Consider the following 22681-nt stretch of genomic DNA (forward strand, 5'->3'; position numbering starts at 1 on the left):
TGGGCATGATGCGATGGTGATTCCCTGATATCAGTTTTCTTTTTTTTGCCTTCCTTCCACAGCAATCCTCCTCGCCTGTTAGAGGATAGAGGTGGAAGGTGTTCCTGGGATCCCGATTTGCTCCAGCTTGGGCAAGAGAACCATGGTATGCAAACATTGTAGACCTCTTGCCAGTTGAGCCAATGACTCTTCCAGATCGGCTGGACCTGCCATCTCATGGTTTGATATTCTATTTTCCTTCATGGTTGCTGTAATAAATCTAAATTATGATTCGGCACTTATATTGATGGCAAGCTTGCAAAATATTTGGTTTTTATGATTAGTCATAATTAATATTAATATGTGTAAATGGTCTTTTGACAAATGGTAGTATTAGTATTCTTCAATTAAACTGAGACTGAATAAGATATGAATAAGTTAAGCTGAACTAGCTAAATCAGTTGAAGGTTGAGTATACTATATTTAGGCATAAAGTATCTGGTAGTTATGTCAAGGTTATTAGAAGTGACTTACTATTACATTATGTATTTTAATAGTATCTGTGTGTATTTAGTATACGTTTCTAACATTGATACATATATAGTTTAGTGATTATACATTGATATGTTCTTAAGCTATATTATTCTTTAAATATATAGCTGAGGGTTACATCATTAATATTATTTACGTCAGCATACATATGTTCCTGTCCATCAAACATCATATGTATAGCATCAGCTCCTTTTATGAAATGGCTTTGCTAAGCAGTGATAATTTCCATAGAAGGTATTAAGATCACTAACTATGACGTACATTTGCCTCATAAAAGACCATGAGACAACGGACATGGAACACTCACTTACACGCTAACATGACACTCTTGCATACACACGTCTGAGAAGCTGCAACAGGTGCATACTGTTACAAGATCACTTCCGGCTACGATATCGTCACGTCCGGCTTCTTCTTCACAAAGTCATTGAGACGGACAAGGACATGGATAACTGCACATGGCCAGGACAGCCATGACAAATAATGGTGACTTTATCTTTACACTTTTGCTCGTTATTTCTACAGTAATTTTATCTACATGGAACTGTTCATAATACACTTTGCATTTGTTATTTTACACCATTGTGTGATAGAATAAAATCACACTTCATTTTTTATTTCAATGGCTCTTTCATTCATAATCGCCTCAAGACACTAGAAGAAGTATTATATGTGTCTAAAAATCCAACAGTTGCTGGCTTTAACAGCATGGCTGCTGAAGCCCGGGACCTGAGACAGGGGACTTTCAGACACTCTCATTCCTTAAAAGGCTAGAAAGTCAACCTCCATTATGCTGTAGTACTTGGAGGGCTTTTTTATTTTCATAAGGTCCATTCTCGATAGTACAGTGGTTGTAGAAAAAAAAAAAACTTCTACACACCCCTGTTAAAATGTCAGGTTTCCGTGATGTCAAAAAATTAGATAAACAATTTCAGAACTTTTTCCACCTTTTTAATGTGAACTATAACCTGTACAACTCAGTTGGAAAACAAACTGAAATCTTTTAAGAGGGGGAAGTAAACATAAACTAAAACGTTATTGCATAAGTGTGCATACCCTCTTATAACTGGGGATGTAGCAGTGTTCAGAATTAAGCAGTCACATTTAAATCATGTTAAATTGGAACCAGTACACACCTGCCATCATTTAAAGTGCCTCTGATTAACCCCAATAAAGTTCAGCTGTTCTAGTAGGTCTTTCCTGACATTTTCTTAGTCGCATCCTACAGCAAAAACCATGGTATCAAATTTAAATGCATCTGAGTTAGTGGGGGCAACAGAGGACTATCCCTGGGGGGGGGGGGTGTTCTCCTAGGTCGATGGTGGAACTGTTTTATTCTCTGTGGCAATAAAGTTAATAGAAAAATTGATAGAAGTGACAGTAAAAGGACTTTCCCTGGGGGGACAATTGTATAGTAGAGAACTAATGTGGAGACGAACAGGTGATTATTAAGCTGACATTCAAAGGAAGCCTGAGATAACAAGAAGAGTAACAAGTGAGCTGAACCAGGAATGAAGGGCAAGCAAGCTAAAGGAGGGGCCCTAAAAACCTCCCAACCGGATGCATAGGCTACAATTAAAAATTATATGCCCCTGCAGGAGAAAAGTCCAGAGAATCGATTTCAGGAAAAACAACAAGTTGGAGTCAGAAGGTTTGATGGAGACCATTCCAGATTGTCAGCTGGGTCACGTGAAGAGAACCTAATTAATGAATCTATAAGCAGGGACAGCGTCATGGAACAGAGCCATGTTACAAATACCAACAAAAATTGACATGGCGGAAATGTTCGCAAAAATGGGGAAGTGTCTGAAAAACAAGTTGGGAGTACTACGTAATGACCTGGGATGGATACTAACGCGACTGGAAGAGGGGATGGAAGTACATACTCAACAGATTAATAAATTGGAGAAGCAGGTGGAGGAGATGCGTAGAGAACAGAAAAAGCTCTCATACAATTTAGAGGACCAGGAGAACCGCTATAGAAGAACTTAAGGATCCGGGGCCTTCCAGAAGAAGATCAGGCAGAGGATCTAGAGGAGAAAATAGAGTATGTAACCCAATAATGGGAACTCCAGTGTCAGGAAAATTGCAAATTGAGAGAGTACATGGGATTAGACAGCCATTATGAGTATCGGCAGATGGCCCTAGAGACACGATAGTTTGATTCCATCATTACGCAGATAGAGAAAAATTATGGAAAAGTCTGTGGGACACTACTGAAATAAAATGAGGAAACAGCTGCATATTTTTGCTGACATTTCTCCTGAGACCCTGCCAAGCAGATGATCTTTGAAACCATTATTGGAAGATATATGAGAGAGAAAAAAGTCCATTCTAACTGGGGCTTTCCAGCATGCATGATTGGCTGGAAAGACGGGAAATCGGCAAGACTGAGGTTCTCTGAAGACTTTAGTGACTTCTGTGAGAAACTTGACTTACAAAAAAATAGAACTTGAAGGGTGGTCAGAGGGTTTTAATGTGAGTGGTGAGCAGGGGGCAGGAAAATGGCAGCGGGTAACTAGGAAGAGGTAGGGAGGCAGGGTGTAGTGGGGGGGGTGAGGGGGTTGGTGGATAAAGTCGGAGAGTGGGGGTAGATGGGTAGGGAGGAGAGTCCCTAGGTACAGGGTACAGAAGGGGGCATTGTTCCTCTCTTCTCTCTCTCTCCTCCTTCACCCCCCCCCCCCGCCTTCCTTTTTTTTTTTTTTTTCTTTTTCCCCTCCGACGTCTCCCGACCATCTCCCGGTTGTGCTACAGTCTCCCCTGCCCTCGATCCTGCCCTGCCTAGGTGTAATGATGGTTTGGAAGGATGGAGGGTTAAAGAGAATTTTGTTCAGGCGGGTAGACCGGAGGTCGGACATGCTGTCAGACTCCTATCTAACTGACACGAACTAGGGATTGGAGTGGATGTGTGTGTTCGGGGGAGGGCAAGAGGTATTGTGTGTGTGTTTGTGTTCCAGTTCTTAAGTTGTCTATATCTGTGTACCCGGTATGGGAAAATTGGTAAGATAGAGAAGGAGTATTACAAATGAGCTCGATGAAGTTCATGACTTATAATGTGAAAGGATTAAATTAAAAAAGACATAAGATTCTTAGGGAAATATACCAACACTCCATAGAAGTAGTGTTTCTACAAGAGAGACACAACCTAGGATACAAATGTTAAGTTCTACTAAAAGTACTATCCAAAATGGTATTATGCTGATTCCCCAGTTAAAAGGGCTAAAGGAGTAGCGATCGGGTTTTCAAAAAATGTTAGCCTCACCCTGGAGGGGAGAGTGGAGGACACAGAGCGCCAGTTTTAATTCCCGGAGGGATGACTACAAGGAATGGAATATTCACTAGTTAATATTTACTGCCCATATAAAAACCCAGTAACATTCTTGGAGGTTATGTTAAGTAAAATCTCTGAATATAAAAGGGGTAATCTGGTTGTAGCAGGATATCTTAATCTGTGCTTGGATCAGTGTTGGGATTCGTCATCTGGCACTACGAGAGAGGGTGGTAGGAAATGAAAATTACCGAAGATGTTATTACACCAATACCAATATACTTGGAGAGTAAAACATCCAAGAGAAAGAGATTTACTCCTTCTCTCCAGTACACGGAACGTACTCAAGATTGGATTATATATTGATCGAACATAGACAACTGGAGTTGTTGATTAGTTCCAAAATAGAGGTTATGTCTATCTCTGATCATGCTCCTGTCACAGCGAGACTTTGGGTTGGAGTGGAGCAGGGCAAAACAAATACTTGGAAATTAAATGAGATGCTCATACAAGATCCCGAAACAGTGGAAAAGATAAGGCAGGAAATTTAACAATTTTTTGAGTTTGAGACCAAGGAGGTGTCGGTAGCCACAGTGTGGGAGGCTCATAAGGCATATATAAGGGGAACATTGATGGCTATAGAGGCAAAAAAAAAAGGGGGGGGAATAGAGGGTGATGGAGGAGCTATATAAATTAGAACAGTTACATTAAAAAGAATAGAGGCATGGATATATATCAGAAGATAATCCTTAAAAGAGAAGAATTAAAAGATCTTATGGAGCAGGAGGTGAGGATTTTTAATAGGGTATCAAAAGAAAGATATCAGTGGGGGAATAGACCTGCAAAATATTTAATGAGGAGGTTAAAGGAAAAGAAATAAACATTTTATAGCTAAAATCCAAACCGATAAAGGAGAATTGGTGTATTGCACCACTGATACTGCTTCCAAGAATACTATAGTAGGCTTTATAATGTGAGTCCTAGAAATCAAAAAGTAATGGAGGATGATCAGAAGAGAAAAAAGCAGAAATACTTAAAGGAGTTGGATATGCCTAGAATAGCAGAAGATAAATTAATGGCCCTAGCAAGAGCTATAACCTCGGAGGAAGTTAGTTTGGCCCTGAAGAACACTGCCTCAGGAAATAGCCCTGGTCTGGACGGATTCACTGTAGGTTATTTTAAAAGATTTAGAGATCTTTTGGTCCCTAAAATGTGCGGTTATATGAATGCAAATGAGGGAAGAATCCTTTGCAAGCACATAACTATTCTACTCAAAGAAGGTAAGGATAACTCAGTGTGCGAGCTATAGACCCATATCCTTATTAAACGCTGACACAAAACTATATGCTAAGATCTTGGCAACTAGACTGAAGGAGCTGATACAGGAGTGGATACACCTGGATCAGGTAGGGTTTATCCCTGGAAGAGAGGGACGGGATAATGGTCTACAATCATTGCTCCTCTTACAAAAAGTAAAGCGAGAGAAGCAGTCGACAATATTCCTGTCAATAGACGCTGAGAAGGCTTTTGACAGGGTTGATTGGGGATTTATGTTTGATACGTTAGAAGTGTTGGGACTAGGGCCCAATATGTTGAATTGGATAAAAGGGCTTTATAATGGTCCCACAGCGGTGATTAAGGTCAACGGATCCCTCCCCCAGCCGTTTAAAATGTACAGTGGTACGAGACAGGGATGCCCACTATCTCCACTCCTATCTTGGCAAGGGTTAGATGGAGTGTAGATATAGTAGGAATAAAGATTGGGGATGTGGAGCACAAGGTAGCAGCATACACAGATGATATGTTATTTTATATAGTAAATCCTAGAATAACATTACCTAATTTAATGACTATTAAAACAATACTGCGAGCTGTCAAATTTGAAAATAAACCCTGCAAAGTCATAGATCTTAAATATCAACATTCCAAAGCAAGAGAAGAGTCTTCAAAAAGCGTTTCTACTCACTTGGAAGGAAAAGGAAATTGGCTATTTGGAAATAAAATGAATGCCCTCAATAAAAAGCTTATACCAGGAAAATTACATTCCTTTAATAAATTAAATAAAGGATGAGCTGGGGAGACTCTAAAGGGTGGAGCTTCTTGGATAGGTCGTATAAATCTTGTAAAGGTGGTGATAGTCCCAAAAATTCTTCATACGTTCCACATGCAGGCCAATAAGCCTGCCAGGGTCTATTTTGGGGTAATAAAGAAGCTGATACTCCAGGTTTATATGGGCTAATAAGAAACCGAGAATTAGATATGATGTATTGTGTAGGGTGAAAAGGAATGGGGTTGCCTAATTTTAGGAAGTATTTAGCGGTATTGTTATCACGAATAGTTGAGTGGACGTTTAATTCACAGGGGAAAGAATGGGTAAATATGGAAGGAACACCAAGTAAGGCACAGTTAGGGAAGACTGTATGGATAACACATACATTTTGTGCGCTAGATGAGAATATTAGTCCTTTAACAAAAAAATTGTTAAATGTTTGGGACAGAATTTATAAGCAGAAAGGATGGAAATATAATTCCGTATTGATTCCTTTGTTGGGTATGGAGTGTTTTCCTCCAGGGAAGGATATCATTTTTGGTAAATGGATTAAAGATAAAAATGCACGTTTTGAAGGATATTTTGATTAAGGGGAATTTACACACATACCAAGAGCTAAAGGAAAAATGTGATTTATTTTTCACATTAGAGGAGTGGTGGTATGAACAATTAGGACATTTTTGTTTCATCGCTCCCTCATCCACTGAGGACTGAGGAGGATATGTACCCATTTGAAAAATTGTTGAATGTTAATACAGTTCCGAAACAAGCTACCTCTAGATATATAAGATCCTCATAGATATGGAGGGAACTGATCCTCCCTGGTTCTTGGATAAATGGGAAAAGGCGCTTGGTACAAAATTAAAGGCGCAACAAGGGATAAAATATTTACTTTAACCCATGAGGTGACAAATATGAACACAGTAGAAATGAAAATAATATAAATGCTTGACAAGATGGTATATTACACAGTGTGGTACATAAGCAGCAAGCTGTTGTTTTACCTTTATGTTGGAAAGGTTGTGGGGAAAAAGGTACAATGACATACATTTGGTGGGATTGCCTGAAAATACAGGATTTTTGGAAGGAAATAATTCATGGTGTCCAGGAAATTAGAGGAATTACTATACAAACAGACCCATGGATGTGTTTATTTTATTCTGAGCTTGTAGGCAAACAGTGTAAAAATAGGGTATTATACCATTTAATCAGTGCGGCCAAGGGCCTGATCCCCAGGTTTTGGCAAGTTCCGGAGCCACCGAGCATAAATGATTGGTTAAACAAGAGTGGAAAATATTTTTAGGATGGAGGAGCTGTGTCATGCGGAGGAAGATAAAATGGAAGAACTTAGGAAAACATGGAGTTGTACGTTAGTATTTAAAACATCTAAGAGATACTTGGAACTGGTCGGGAGTCAGGGGGGAAAAGCCCAGAGAGAGCATGACGGAAAGTGAAAGTGGGTGTGAGAGGGAAAGGGACATAGATAACAATAAATATAAGAGGAGTAAGAAGTTAGTTAATTAGATCTGAGCAGGGGTAATTTGGGGGGCTTAGCGGGAGGAAGGGTGGGAGATAAGCTGTAAAAGAGATTTATGTACTGGTGAAGGTGAAAAATATTGGGCTGTTATATTTTTGTATTGGAAAATTTAAAAGGGGTACAAAAGAAATTTCAAGGCATTAGATATACCATGGAACACAGTGAAGACAGTCATCATCAAGTGGAGAAAATATGGCGCAACATTGACATTACCAAGAACTGGATATCCCTCCAAAATTGATGAAAAGACTAGAAGGAAACTGGTCTGGGAGGCTGCCAAGAGGCCTTCATCCACATTAAAGGGGCTGCAGGAATTTCTGGCAAGTACTGGCTGTGTGGTACATGTGACGGCAATTTCCTGTATTCTTCATATATCTGGGCTATGAGGTAGAGTGGCAAGACAGAAGCCTTTTCTTACGAAGAAAGATATCCAAGCCCAGCTAAATTTTGCGAAAACTCATCTGAATTCTCCCAAACAGATGTGGGAAAATGTGTTATGGTCTGCTGAAACCAAGGCTGAACTTTTTGGCCATAATTCCAAAAGATAGGTTTAGTGCAAAAACACTGTACATCACCAAAAGAGCACCATACCCACAGTGAAGCATGGTAGTGGCAGCATCATGCTTTGGGGCTGTTATTCTTCAGCTGGAACTGGGGCCTTAGTTAAGGTAGAGGGAATTATGAACAGTTCCAAATATCAGTCAATATTGACACAAAACCTTCATACTTCTGCTAGAAAGCTGAACATGAAGAGGAACGGCTTCACCAGAAGAAGATTAAAGGTTTGGAATGGTCCAGCAAGAGCCCACACTTGAATCTGATTGAAAACCTGTGAGGTAATCTGATGAGGGCTGTGCACAGGAGATGCCCTCGCAATCTGACAGATTTGGAGTGTTTTTGCAAGGAAGAGTGGGCAAATATTGCCAAGTCAAGATGTACCATGCTGATTCGACTCATACCCAAAAAGACTGAGTGCTGTAATAAAATCAAATGGTGCTTCAACAAAGTAAGGGTGTGCACATTTATGCAACCATGTTATTTTTAGTTTTTTTATTTTTACTTCCCTCCACCTAAAAGATTTCATTTTTTTTTTCAACTGAGTTGTAAAGTTTATAGGTTACATTAAAGGTGGAAAAAGTTCTGAAATGATTTGTCTAATTTTTTTACATCACAGAAACCTGACATTTTAATAGGGGTGTGTAAACTTTTTATATCTACTGTGAGCTGCTAAAATGGTCGTGAGAACCACAATTGGGTTCAGGGTTGGATGTCTGCTGATGTTCCTAATTTTGAGAAATGGATTGCACGTGCACGCCGGAAAATGATCACACTGACAACTGTCCAGTTTAACCACTTCCCCATCTCTGTTTATTGCAGGGCGGTGCTTAACTTTTATACACAGAGAACAATAGAGTATACTTCATTATTATGTAAATGTGGTCATGGTCTAAAAGGCACATCTTGTTTGGCTGAAATATCGAAAGAAGGCAGGAACTTGATGCTTGAGGCTTGGTTGCAGCTCTTATCTCTTACTCCCTCACATGTCCAAGGCCTAGGTACAAGATCCTCACAGCTCGACGGGAGGGGTTGAGAACATTGCTGAACAGACATTTTCTGAGTTAAGGAGAACTACAAAGCCCAGCAGACAAAAGCTATACGCACAACACATATATTTAGAAATATGAAAAAGTATAAAAGTAGATATGTATATAATCAACAGGAAACCGAATAGGCATTTTACCATATCCATCACAGTCCCCCCTTAAAATGACTATTTTACTCTGTCCCTATAAAGCCTAGCTCGTCTGTCCTTATGTACCTTGGAACTCTTTTATGCTGTACGTAAGACAGGTGATGACCTTTTCATCACCCCCCTTGCCACAGACTTTGTACATAAGGAAGTCAGGTGCTATCCCTACAAAATTGTGAAATTGCTGTTAGCGGGGAGGGACTGTAGAGGGGTGAAGGGTTTATCCTCTTCCATCGTAAGGGGGTCCTCCTCCTTTTTGATGGAGAAATGTAGGTGTGCTGTTGTCTACAGCCTTACTTATTAACTTCTTTACAAATGGTAAAATACAGCATACAATCAGAACTAAAAACTAGAATTATTAATACTGTTACACCTATTTGGGCGAGCACTTTTTGCCACCCACTCATCCAACTAAAATATTGATCCCACGGGTCTGTGATACCTGAGTTCTTCAGCTCCACTGACAGATCTTCCAATTTCTTTATAGCCAGAGTAACCTTACCATTTGGGCCGGTATTGTCAGGAATGTAGGTGCAACAGGTTCCTGTTCTTTTTATTTTACAGACACCTCCGTTCTCAGCTAACACCATGTCTAAGGCAACCCGGTTCTGGAATGCCATATAGGAGGTGGGGGCTAATTGGTCAGCAATTCCCTGGAGGGCATCCCTGGTGTAATTCACAAACCTCTGTTGGTTATAGTATATGTAGTTAATCCAATCCACATTCTTGTTAACAGTTATTATGGGGATTAAAGACTCAACACCAGCTTTTACCTGGTCCCTGGCTTTGAATTCATCAGGAACCCCCCTTGGGACCCCTATGGCATCTATGTACACATGAGGGTCAAAACTTCTGGAGGGAGCTGTCCGCTTCCTCCTGCGACTAGGTGCTGGGTCAGAAATATCTTCTCTTAGAATATGGAGAGGCATAATGACCTTTGCAAGGGCACATTCTCCGGTCCAGGTTCCCTCTAACCTGGTCCTGATTGTTTGGTCCCCGCAGATCCAGTATATGTCACCAAGGGACTGGGTTTGGTTTTGTATTAACTTCCCTGAGACACTACATTAGGTAGAGCAGTATCCTTCGGTGAAGTTACCCAGGAACCTTCCCTTACCCTGGTAATTAGAGTAACAGGTGTAGTCCCTGGGATATATAGTAATGCCCTCTCCAGGCTTCGGGATTTTGGTAACTATAGGATACTCCTTTTTCCACATTTCGCATGCAGAGTGATTGGTGGATGTATTAGTGAACAGGCTGAGGAAACATTCCTCACTGTCTTGTGGGATCTGGAGAGGGGCTGTCCCTAAATATGGCCTGGCACTACCACAGACATAGCAGTTACTTCTGTTATGTTGGTTGGCACTGAATCTCATCCACTCAAGCCACAGGTTAGTGTCTGAGAACCCGGTTTCAGCCGCCATTGTCTCTTCAAAGGTAGGGTTTGCTATTGCTATCATGTCTTTTATAGCCGGGATGGAAGGTTTAAGGGGATTTGTTGTTGGTTTTGATGAGTTATATGTCTCTTAGGTAAAATGTTGCTAGAGGTGTACCTTTCAGTGGGTGCCAGCCTAACCAATAAAGTCCTGCATCACAAGGGCTGGGATTCTCAATGTTTAGGACGAGTCTTTCTCCGTCATCACTGCAGCCTGACTTCCAGATGGACATGTGTTTAATGAGAGGCTTCCCCATCTTATCTTTCCTTTTTAAGGCACTCCATGGTTGATACCCCCAACCTGCTTCAGTACTCCATCCCACTCATAGTCACAGTTCTATCCAGTAGTCATCCGTTATACATGTATATGTATATCTGATCCGGGCTGGGCATCATGCAAACCCGCTGTGCCCAACCCGGTCTACGTCTGTTGCAATATATGGGTATCATACTACAAAAATCAAAGGTGAACGCAGCCACATATGTGTTGAATGAATTGTACCAAAATGTGGTGGTGCCATTCATCTTAGTGATGGCCACCTGTTGAGCACCTGTTTTGGTGATAGCCACCTGCTGAGCTTCTTTCAAACTCATTAGGAAAAGGATATACAACTCAATCATCGTGGTACAGGCAGGGTCTTGTCTTCAGGAGATACGGCTTTCTTGCAGTGGGAGGCGTGTATCCAGGTGTTCCTCCCCTCTAGCTTTACAGAAGTGGCTGTGGTCAACAGGACTTGAAATGGTCCTTCGAATCGGGGATCAAGTGAATTTTTCCTCGTGAATTTCTTCAACACCCAGTCTCCTGGCTGAAGACTGTGGGTTCCCGAGTCTGTCTCTGAATCTGGAATGGAGGAAAACACTTGAGAATGGATATTGGTTAATTCTCTAGACAAACGAGTGACATAGCTAGTTAACACATCAGATTGTAACTGCAACTGCTGTGGGAAGCAACAGCCAAGTCTGGGGGATGAACCAAACAAAATTTCATAAGGGGACAGGGCATGTTTCCCCCCGGGGGGGGTGTCTGACACTGAACAGGGCAATAGGAAAACTGTCTGGCCAACTCATGTTAGTCTCTTGGGCCATCTTTAGCATCCTGTTTTTTTAGAGTCCCATTAATCCTTTCTACTTTCCCACTGCTCTTTTGTAAGGGTTGCTGTGAAGGCTGGACCCTGATCACTCTCTATCATCTCTGGGACCCCAAATCTACAGGCTACCTCACTCATTTTCTTAGCCGTGGTCTTGGCTGTCATGTTTGTAACAGCATAGGCTTCCGGCCAACCAGAGAACATGTCCACCACCACTAGGGCATATTCGTATCGGCCACTTTTTGGCATCTGTATATGATCAATCTGTACCCTCTGGAATTGATAAAGGGGTTTTGCCCGATGTTTTTGCGGTGTTTTTTCTGTCCTCCCCGGGTTGCATTTTGCACATACTACTCATGAGGCGCAGTAATTTCTGGTTAAGGTGGTTATCCCTGGAGCCCAGTAATACTTGCTGATCAGTGAATTCATTAAGTTCTTAGAGAGAGATGCGTGTCCATGCGCCCATTGGACGACTGCTGGGTACATATATTTTTGTAAACAAGTTTTTCCTTTCATCGAATACAGTTCTCCATCGTAGTCTGCTCCTTTATCGATCCATTCCAACCTTTCTTCTGTGTAAGCAGCAATTTGCATAGAGACTAGGTATTGCTTGTCGGATGGCAAATGCACCGCCAAAGGCATCTGTGCTGAGGTCTCACTCTCCTCTTCAGCCACCTCAGCCATTTTTCGTTGGTTTTTCGCTGCTTCTTTGGCAGCTATATCCGCCAAATGGTTCCCTCTGGCCTCTTGAGAATTCAGTTTGCCATGTGCTTTAAACTTCAAAACAGCCACTTGGTCAGGCAGGAGCAGTGCATCCATTAAATCCTTGATGGCTGAGCCGTGTTTCACCGGTGTTCCAGCCGCTGTCAGAAATCCTCTGGCTTTCCAGATGATACCGAAGTCATGAGCTGCTCCAAAGGCGTACCTTGAGTCTGTGTAAATGTTGGCTCTTTTACCTTCTGCCATCTTACACGCTGTAGTGAGGGCTTGAAGCTCTGCTTCCTGGGCAGGTACAGTTGATGGTAATGCTTCTGCTTGTAGAATTTCAAATTCAGAGGTCACAGCATAACCTGTGTGGTACTTTCCTCCTTCATCTGCATATCTGGAGCCATCCACAAAAAGTGTGAATCAGGGTTTTCCAGAGGAATTTCACTCAATGTAGGGAGATGTGTGGTTTCCATACGCATCATTTCAAGGCAGTCATGTGGAGTAGTGAAGGGGTCTCCTTCACTTTCTCCTTCTCCCCCCTTCGAAAAATGGCAGAAGGGTGGCCGGGTTGAGGGTGAGACACCTTTTTTGGAGGGTCACATTGTCAGGAATAAGGAGGGAGATTTGCAACCGTAGATGTCTGGCCGTGGACAGGTGTCGGGGTTGTACCTGATTCAGGATGGCAGCAATGTCATGCGGTGCCAGAAGAAGCAGGGGGTGTGCTAAAACGAGGTCTGAAGTTTTATCAAATAGTGCTTGAGCAGCGAAGACAGCTCTTAGACGGGAAGGGCCACTCCTAGCTACGGGGTCCAAGTGGCAAGAATAGTACCCAATGAGTCTGGTCTGCCCTCCATGTACTTGAGCCAGGACCCCCGTGGCGTGGCCTTGCTTTTCTGACACAAACCGTTTGAAAGGTTTCTCATAATCTGGAAGGCCCAAGGCAGGAGCAGTGGTATATTGTTTGCTTCAGCAGAGGCTTCACTTGACAAGGTAAATGGCACAGACTTGAGAGCATCATAGAGTGGTTGCATGAGGACCGATGCATCAGGGATCCATGCCCTGCAGTAGGATATGAGTCCAAGAAAGGCACGCAGTTGTTTAGCTGCTTTGGGTTGGGGAATGTCCTGGATTGCAGCTACACGGTCTGGTGTAATATGTCTCTTTCCCTTGGAAATGCAGTGGCTCAAAAAGGTGACTTTCTTGGAACACCATTGTAGTTTGTCTTTGGAGGCCTTACAGCCTTGTTCGGCCAAGTACCGGAGCAGCTTTTCAGATGCTTCTGCTGCTAAGGGCAGGGTGTCTGCTCACAGCAAGAGGTCATCGACATATTGGAGCAGGGTCACAGTAGGATTCTCTGCCTGCCACGTACGTAAGATCCCTGCCATTGCCTGAGCAAATTGGCTGGGTGAATTTTGGTCTCCTTGTGGCACAACTGTCCAGGTGTACTGCCAGCCCTCATGGGTGAAGGCGAAAAGGTACTGGCTATCTTGGGCAAGAGGCACACTGAAGAAGGCATTGGCCAGGTCCACCACTGTGAAGTACTCAGCCTCTGGAGGTACACCTGGTAATAAGGTATGTGGATTTGGCACAATTGGGGTATCCAACACCGTGGCTTCGTTAACTGCTCGCAGATCCTGCACCATTTTACTACCTGTCTGGTTCCCCCTTTGGCGTTTTCTTCTTGACAGGAAATAGGGGTGTGTTACATGGTTATGTGCAGGGGACCAAGGTTCCGTTCTGGACTAGAGCAACTACATGTTTTGATGTAGCTGCTGACTGCGCCAGTTTGAGTGGGTATTGTGGCTTTCGGGCAGTGATGCACCCTCCTTGAGCTTGACTGAAACTGGTGGCACCTTCAAGTGACCAATGTCTTCGGGTCCTGTGGACCACAAGTATGTAGGGATTCTATCAAGTATTTCCTGTGGTATTGCACCTGGGGTTATTGCTTCATGTAATGTCATCATGAGGGGTAAGGAGCACAAGGCAGAGGAGTCCTCCAAGGATAGGGGAGTGTGTAGTTTCACTCCCCCTTCAGGCGTGAAAATGATTGAGGCCTGCAGTCTGGACAGCACATCAGCTCCTAGCAGATTTAAGGGACATGTAGAGGACATCACAAATCTGGCAAGCAAATCAGGAAATGTCCCCACTTGGAGTGACTCTGTAAGTGGGCTGGAGCGGGGCACCCCATCCACACCCACGCAGGAAACGTCAATAGTGGAAAGGAAGGAATCAGCAGGCAGGTCCTCAGCACGCTCCTGGCTGCACCCGTGTCAATGAGAAAGGTGGTAGGTTTTCCTTGTATGGGTAACGTGACCTTTGCAAGGGGTCCCCCAGTCCCGTTCGAGGACACAGCCATAAGGGGTAACACGGGTTTGCCCATTTCCTAGCGAGCGTTGGGGCGTGGTGGTTGATGTTCGCACTGCCCTTCCCGGGGGTCCCTGTCTTGTCTGGGATGTCTTGGGGCTCTGCATTCTCTTCTAAAGTGTCCCCGTTTTCCACAGTTGTAACAGGTGATCCTTTCCCTAATATTGGGCAGTGGGGGTGGACAAGTGTAGGTGGGATCTTCGTCATTGACCACCATGAGGGGCGCTGGTTTTTTCCCTTTTTGGTTTTCTATGCCTCTGGCCACCAACAGTAAATCAGACATCTTCATAGAGCGGTGCTCAGGGCGGGCCACCATCAGACCTTTTCTGATATCCTCTTTGAGCCCTGAGAAAAAAGCAGGTGTGTGTGTGTGTGTGTGTGTGTGTGTGTGTGTGTGTGTGTGTGTGTGTGTGTGTGTGTGTGTCTTTTCATATTGAGAGAAGCCCAGATCATCAAAGGGGCCTGTATGAGTCTGGCATGATACTTCTCCACAGACTCCCCTTTATCTTGGGTGATGTCTTGGATCGTGGTGGTCTGATCCGCCAATTTCTCCTTTGCCCAGTTTTGGAGTTGGGCACAGAACTCCACACCTGAGGAATAAGAAATAGCACTTGTCAGGTAGGCATCATTGAAGGCCATTTGCATGACCGGCCAGAAAACGTGTCCTGCTTTAATTTGGCATAGACTGATCGTCTCTCCAGGCGGCTGAGTAAGTTTCTTGTATCTGCACTACCCTGCGGTAGAAGGGCATTGGCTATTTCTCTGGGTCAGGCAGACTTGTCACTAAAGCCGCTGCTTGTTTTGGGGTAAAAGCGACATACATTACCGGTGCCCCTTCCGGTAATCTTGGATGTCGGGGCTGTCATTTGCACTGTTCCTGTTTAGGTTGTACTCCACTGTGCGTGGGTTTGGGAGTCAAATCTATCGGCGCCCTTGTCGCTTGCAGCTGTCAATCACTCCATTTAGATGTAGCCTCATTCAATTGGACATCTGGCATGTGTTTGGGAGTCATACCTATCGGCGTCCTTGTGGCTGTTGATCATCCGACTCGAATGCATCGTCATTCATATGTCCAGCTTCTACTGTAGGAAATACGGGAATGTGATATGAGCCATCCTGGTTCAGAACAGGAAGAACTGGGTATACGCCTTGGTTGGGCCTTCCGGGTGTACCAAGATGACCGCTAGGCGGAAGTGCACTGGGCTGGACAGGAAATGACAATACAGGTGCAACAAGATGGCTGCTACCAGGAAGTGTACTGGGCTGGGCAGGAAGTGACAATACAGGTGCAGCAAGATGGCTGCTACCAGGAAGTGTCATGGTGGGTTGTGCTTGGGCTGGGGTGGTGGGAATAAAGTGGGCATTAGACGAAGGGCAGGGCTGTCCCTACCCTCCTCTGTCCCACATTCCATCGTAGGGAGGTGGTGTTGGCACGTTTCCATTTTCAACCTTTTGACACACATACATTGTACAATCGCCATTTTCCTGGACCTCTTCTATCCAGCCTTCTTTATGTAATGCTTTTGCAGTTCTATACCAAGCTTCTGCCACATTCAGCAAACCTTTATCACATAAAACCCCTTTCTGTTCCTTCAATAATATACGCCACTCTTCCGGCTGCAATCGGGCAGCGCCGACCTTCAGCTCACAAACTTTCGCTACTTTAGAAAGTGCTTCACTACCTTCTCTCCTCTTCACAATATCACACGCTAGCAGTCCTTTTTCTGGCTTGGCTGTCTTCTGACCCATCTTCCCCTCCTCCCTCTGGGTCACCCAACTCGTATCCAAGCTCTTCTCGCTCTGTTCTGTTCTTTCACCGTAGTCTCAGCTAACGGCTTCAGGGGCAGTGCGGGCAATTAATAGGTTATTATCTTTCCGCTGCTTTCTGTTTTATCTCCCCTGTGCGTTTAATCTCAGAACACACACTCTCGTGTATGTCAAACAATAATCCACAAATACACTCAGAACAAGACATTACCCCTGCTGCCCCTCAGTGCCGCAAAGCCTCAGCAGCTGAGCTAACCCTCGGGTCTCCCACACCGTCAACCCCGAGTCACCGTCCGTAGACACTTGTTGCACGGTGCCATCTTCTCAGGGGCCGACAGCTCACCTGGGTCAGAACACTCAATTGCAACTATTCTTTCAGTCTGCAGAGTCGCAGCCCCTCAGGACGACAGACACTGAACAAATAATACACAGTCATCAGAGATCCAGTGGCAGGTTCGTTAAACAGCCCCAGGCAAGGAATATGGGTTACCTGCCTCTAGATGACCTCCGGAAGCCAACAAGACTGGCGGCTAGACCGGAGAGAAACAAATCGTACAGTGGTAAGAGTAAAAGTACCTACCATACTCTCAGGGTTGCGCAGGCCCTTTTGGTCTGTCCCAGCCAGCCGCTCAGTTCCTTGTGCAGTTTCCCGTCGGTCAGAACCTGGGGCCCCACGTATGGGTCGCCAGCTAAAATGGTTGTGAGAACCACAATCTGTTTCAGGTTTGGATGTCTGCTGATGTTCCTAATTTTGAGAAATGGATTGCACGTGCACGCCGGAAAATTATCACACTGACAACTGTCCAGTTTAACCACTTCCCCATCTCTGTTTATTGCAGGGCGGTGCTTAACCTTTTATACACAGAGAACAATAGAGTATACTTCATTATTATGTAAATGTGGTCATGGTCTAAAAGGCACTTCTTGATTGGCTGAAATATCGAAAGAAGTCAGGAACTTGATGCTTGAGGCTTGGTTGCAGCTCTTATCTCTTACTCCCTCACATGTCCAAGGCCTAGGTACAAGATCCTCACAGCTCGACGGGAGGGGTTGAGAACATTGCTGAACAGACATTTTCTGAGTTAAGGAGAACTACAAAGCCCAGCAGACAAAAGCTATACGCACAACACATATATTTAGAAATATGAAAAGGTATAAAAGTAGATATGTATAAAATGTATATAATCAACAGGAAACCGAATAGGCATTTTACCATATCCATCACTGGTATAAAGCAAGGTTATTGTTTTGTGGAGCTGGACTGTACACCTTATGTGTACTGTTACATCATATTATTCTGTTACTGTTTTATATAGATGGTAACCTCAGAATGTGTTAGAGAACGTATTATATATGTGTTCTATATACAGTACCTATTCAGTGAAAAAGAAATATAGAAAAGAGAGAAAAATATGCAAAAAACAGGATAGCGAGTCTGCCTGAGGAGCCTCAAGGAACCAAAAGGCCCTTACTCCTGTATATTTTTTTCAGGATGCCAACAAACCTGTCCGCATATCATTCATAGAAACTGATATTGCTAGAATCCTCTTTGCACAATGTTGGTCTGGATAATTCTTTCTGGTACCTTTTTTTTTTTTTAATACATTTTTCATAAACAAAAGTGCAGTGCTTGAAGCATACATATTCAAAGAATAAAAAATTTAAAATAATAAAACGAACAGCTCTAAATCATATGTGTAGCCACCAGCGAATGGAATCCATAAGACATAACCAGAAATAAGTAGTTCTCTGTATGCAACATGAATGCTCCACAATTGATGAATAACTGTCTGTGTAGTATTCAGAATGACAAATCATACGGATTGGGTGGAAAAAGATCTGAAATAATTTATCTTTCTCATTTTTTTACATCACAGAAACCTGACATTTTTTACCGGGGTGTGTAGACTTTTTATATCCATTGTATATTTTGGGGCATGTTCTAACCTCTACCTTTTTTGAGCACCATCAAGGTTTTTAATGAACAAATGTTCTAATTACTTGTTCTGTGTGTTTTGAAGCTGGTGCTTCTGGCTATTTCTTCTTCAGCGAGCTGTTTCTACTGTTAATAGTTTGTTTTGGGGCCACCTTGTTCTTTCAGTGGGCCTGTTGCAGCTGTTTAGCTGTCCTTTTGCCCACTTGTCTTTTTTGCTTCGGGATTATTGCTTAGGGATGTCCCATGGCGTATAAATTTGATTCATGTATCGAATAAGAGCAATTTTGACATACTTGTAAATTCTCTCTTCTCTGTGATCTTTCTATTGCTTGCTAACAAAACTTGAGCCTCAAAGTGGGCAGGGTTATATGGGTCCGCTAGGGGGTGGATCCAGCAAAGTTTTTACCAGTGTCTAATCACCCGAAGGCAGTGACATATAACCCATGGTCTAGGGATTGATTCCTGTGTCCTGTACTTACAAAGTTTATGTTGGGGGCAAAAAAAAAAAAAAAATTCTTATTTTCGCATATATGTTAAAATTGCATTTTAGCTATAAAATGACTTTAACACCCTCCCTCCCCCCTTGCAGAACATTTAAGATTTTTTTAAACTCGGGGACCCTCTCGAACACAGACAGTAGTTGCATTTTTTTTTTTTTTTTTTTTAATGTTGCACAATTTTTGTGATACATCTATGTTTTTTTTTTTTTTTTTTTTTTGAGCTGCTGCATCTTTGGAAAGGGTCAGGGACTTTAACCACTTCCCACCTGTGCTATAGCCGAAAGACAGCTACAGTGCGGTTATCTAGTTCTTTGAGGGAGTCCATGGATGTCCTCCCAGACCGCGCCACCAGTGTCACGCACCTGGTGCTGTTGTTGATCGCTGTGTCCTATGGACACAGCTGATCCCGTGATAAGGTAAAAGGCCAATCACAGCGGCCTTTTACCACGTGATCAGCTGTCTAATGACACAGCAGATCACAATGTAAATACAGTTGCCGGTTATCGGCTGCACTTTCCTCACGCTGTTGCAGCGTGAGGAAAGTACTGCCGATAACCAGCAAATGTGACGGGAGATCTGCACTAATAATTGGGGCACTGATGATCAGTGCCCTGATTATCAGTGCTGCCAGTAGGTGTTATCAGTCAGTGCCAGCTATCAGTGCCTCATCAGTGCTGCCTACTATCAGTGCAGCCTCATCAATGCACATCGGTGAAGGAGTAAAACTACCTGTTTGCAAAATTTTTAATAGAAATAAAGAAAACTTTTTTTTTTTGCAGTGCAAAACCCCAGTGGCGATTAAATACAACCAAAAGAAAGCTCTATTTGTGTAAAAAAATTGCTAAATATTTCATATGGGTACAGTGTTGCATGACCACGAAATTGTCATTCAAAGTGCCACAGTGCTGAAAGCTGAAAATTGGCCTGGGCAGGAAGGGGGGTAGGGGGTGGGGGGGAAATGTTGTTGTGTTTTTGGTTCAATAGACTTCAAAAGAGTATGCATGTAGTGCATTTTTAATGCGTTTTCATGCGTGTTTGATATGTTTTAATGCACAAAATGCATTAAAAATGCTTAAAAAAATATGCGCGCAAAAACATGCATACAAAACGGAAAAAAAAGCAAACTGCATTGGTGTGAACCAGGCGTTTTTGTTCTGCCCAACAAGTTGGCCAAAAAAGATAAACACATAAATGCATCAAATCGCATGCAAAAACACAAAACAGACAACACAAACTGCATTGTTGTGAACCAGGCCTGAAATGCATTGAAAACCCATCAAAAAATGCACACGTGTTGCGGTTTAATGTTTTTGTTTTTGTCACATGACCTATAAAAACAGCACCCTAAATATGGTAAAATCGTGGGTAAAATTGCAGGCAAAATCATGCTTTTTCAGTGGCCATTATCGGCACCTTTTTTTTTTCTATCGGCAAAATGCTGATAACACTATTTTTGGCCTATATATTTCGGCCACCAATATTGTGGTGCATCCCTATAGATAATCGTACCCAAAATTATCAATAGTGGACATTTTAACCACTTCCTGACTGCCCTATAGAAGATATACTGCTACAGGGTGGCAGGGGTGCGCAAAATCATGTGTGTGTGATCTTGTGTGTTTTTTTTTTTTTTTTTTTTTATGTGTAGAGGGCACATGCCGCCATACATGGCTGCGGCTGTCAGTCACCGGGTCCCAGCCCGGTGATTACCCCTTCCTGCTCAGTGCCATTAGTACAGTGTCAGTCAGGTTTTTTTTTTTTTTTAAAACACTGATCACTGTAATGGTGTCACTGGGAATTTACAGTATATACTGCCATTTGCAAATGCTATAACTTTCACGTAAACCAATTAATGTACACCTATTGGGATTTTTTTTAGCAGACATGTAGCAGAATACATTTTGGCGTACATTTATGACGACATTTGATTAAAATTTTTTTACTAGACATGTTTAATAGCAAAAAGTCAAAAATATGTATTTTTTTCTTTTTTCTCAAAAACTGTCGGTCCTTTTTTTTTTTTTTTTTATTGCGCTTAACATTGCGCAGGGAATCAAATACAACCTAATGAAAACTCAGTACGTGGGGGAAAAAAGGATGGAAATTTCATTTGGGTGCAGCATTGAGTGCGTGTCTTTTTCTGTATCATAGGTGCAGTGAACAGCTTCGGTAATTCTTCTAGTGCACTGCAATCAGGCTTTCCCACCGCCATATATAGCAAAAAAGAAGTCCAGGATTGCTGCACTTAAGATTTATTTAGAAATGATTGGAAAAGCAAAAGACATAAATTAAAAACAAGTTCCATGCCTGCTACAGTTTCGGGCTATAAATACTAGCAGCCTTCTTCAGGTAGGAACATGTACAAATTCATTACAAAAAAAAACTCTTACATGTATAGCCATAAAAATAAGGAACCAATTAAAGCATAATTAGTACAATTCAGTGATCACATATATATTGCACTAATATATTACTGTGCAAAAGTTTTAGGCAGGTGTGAAAAAATGCTGTAAATTAGGAATGCTTTTATAAAAAAGTGTTAATAGTTTTTTTTTATCAGTTATCAAAATGGAAAGTAAATGAACAGAAGAACAATTTAAATCAGTATTTGGTGTGACCACCTTTTTGCCTTCAAAACAGCATCAATTCTTCACTTGCACAAAAGGAACTCGGCAGGTAGGTTGGTCCAAGCACCTGCTGACATTTTTCTGCACCCCAGTTCTGGTCCCACTGGTTTTCGCCAGTTTTGCGCTAATGGCACCGCTGGACATCTTCTGTTGTCAAAGGGATGTAACCATGGTGTGTCCTTTTTTATTTATTTTTTTTCCTGCATCACGTTTCCTCAGCCGACCACTGCATCTAGGGTCCTCATCGCTGTCTGCTTATTCAAAAGAGCCTGAACAGCACATCTTGAAACCCCAGTCTACTTTCAAATCTTTACCTGGGAGAGACGTAGCTGATGCACTATAACTACCTTGTTGCTGTGCTCAGTCTGGCCATGGTGTATGACCTGTGACATGACTCGGTCTTCCACAACCTCACCTTTAGTAGCAGAGCTTGGCTATTCCTTACCCAGTTTTAAGCCTCCTAAATAACTGTTTCTGCTTCAGTAATGACTGTGTTCCAGTCTACATATAAAATTGATGATCATTCGCACTTGCTTTGTATAATTGGTTGTTCATACACCTAACTGTAATACTACAAAATCCCTGACTTTGTGCAAGTGTGCAGATTGTGTAAGAATTGATCGTGGTTTGAAGCCAAAGAAGAGTAAGTCACCCCAAATTTTGATTTAGATTTTTCTGTTTGCTCACTTTGCATTTTGGAAATTGATAAAAACAAACCATTAAAATAAACTTTTTTTTTTTTCCCAAAGGATTAAGGTAAACGTGCTTTGTCCATATTGGACAAAGCAAACATGCTTGCCCTAATCCCTCCATCACCCCTCAGCATACAGTATACTCACATTTTATTTTATAAATGTTTCTTTTTATACAAAGCATAGTGGCATTATCACATAAGTTTAATATTCTCTTACAAAAGAGGGATACAATATATAGAAAGAAATCTGGACACATTTTTTTGCTTTGCATATGTTCAATTATTTGAAATTTGACCAGAGTAAACATACTCTACTTTTTTTTATTTTCACTTTACTGCTGCTTCTCTCGGCAATGGGAGAAAGGGAGAGAATGTGTCAGAGTAAAGCGATGGGCCAATCTGTGCTCTTACATGTGGAGTTCATAACCC

The 22681-nt window shown here is 42.4% G+C and overlaps 1 protein-coding gene and 1 pseudogene across 1 annotated transcript in view; one reads left to right on the forward strand and one right to left on the reverse strand.

Annotated features, from left to right (window-relative positions):
• SMG6 (SMG6 nonsense mediated mRNA decay factor) overlaps positions 1-22681 on the forward strand; it is a 481063-nt gene that overhangs the window by 26426 nt on the left and 431956 nt on the right. The window lies entirely within an intron of this gene.
• LOC149471100 (endogenous retrovirus group 3 member 1 Env polyprotein-like) lies at positions 5883-11189 on the reverse strand (annotated as a pseudogene).

The sequence above is a fragment of the Staurois parvus genome, unplaced genomic scaffold, assembly GCF_062004578.1.
Source record: "Staurois parvus isolate SC_StPar_1 unplaced genomic scaffold, SC_StPar_1.0 ptg000029l, whole genome shotgun sequence".
Taxonomy (NCBI): Eukaryota; Metazoa; Chordata; class Amphibia; order Anura; family Ranidae; genus Staurois; species Staurois parvus.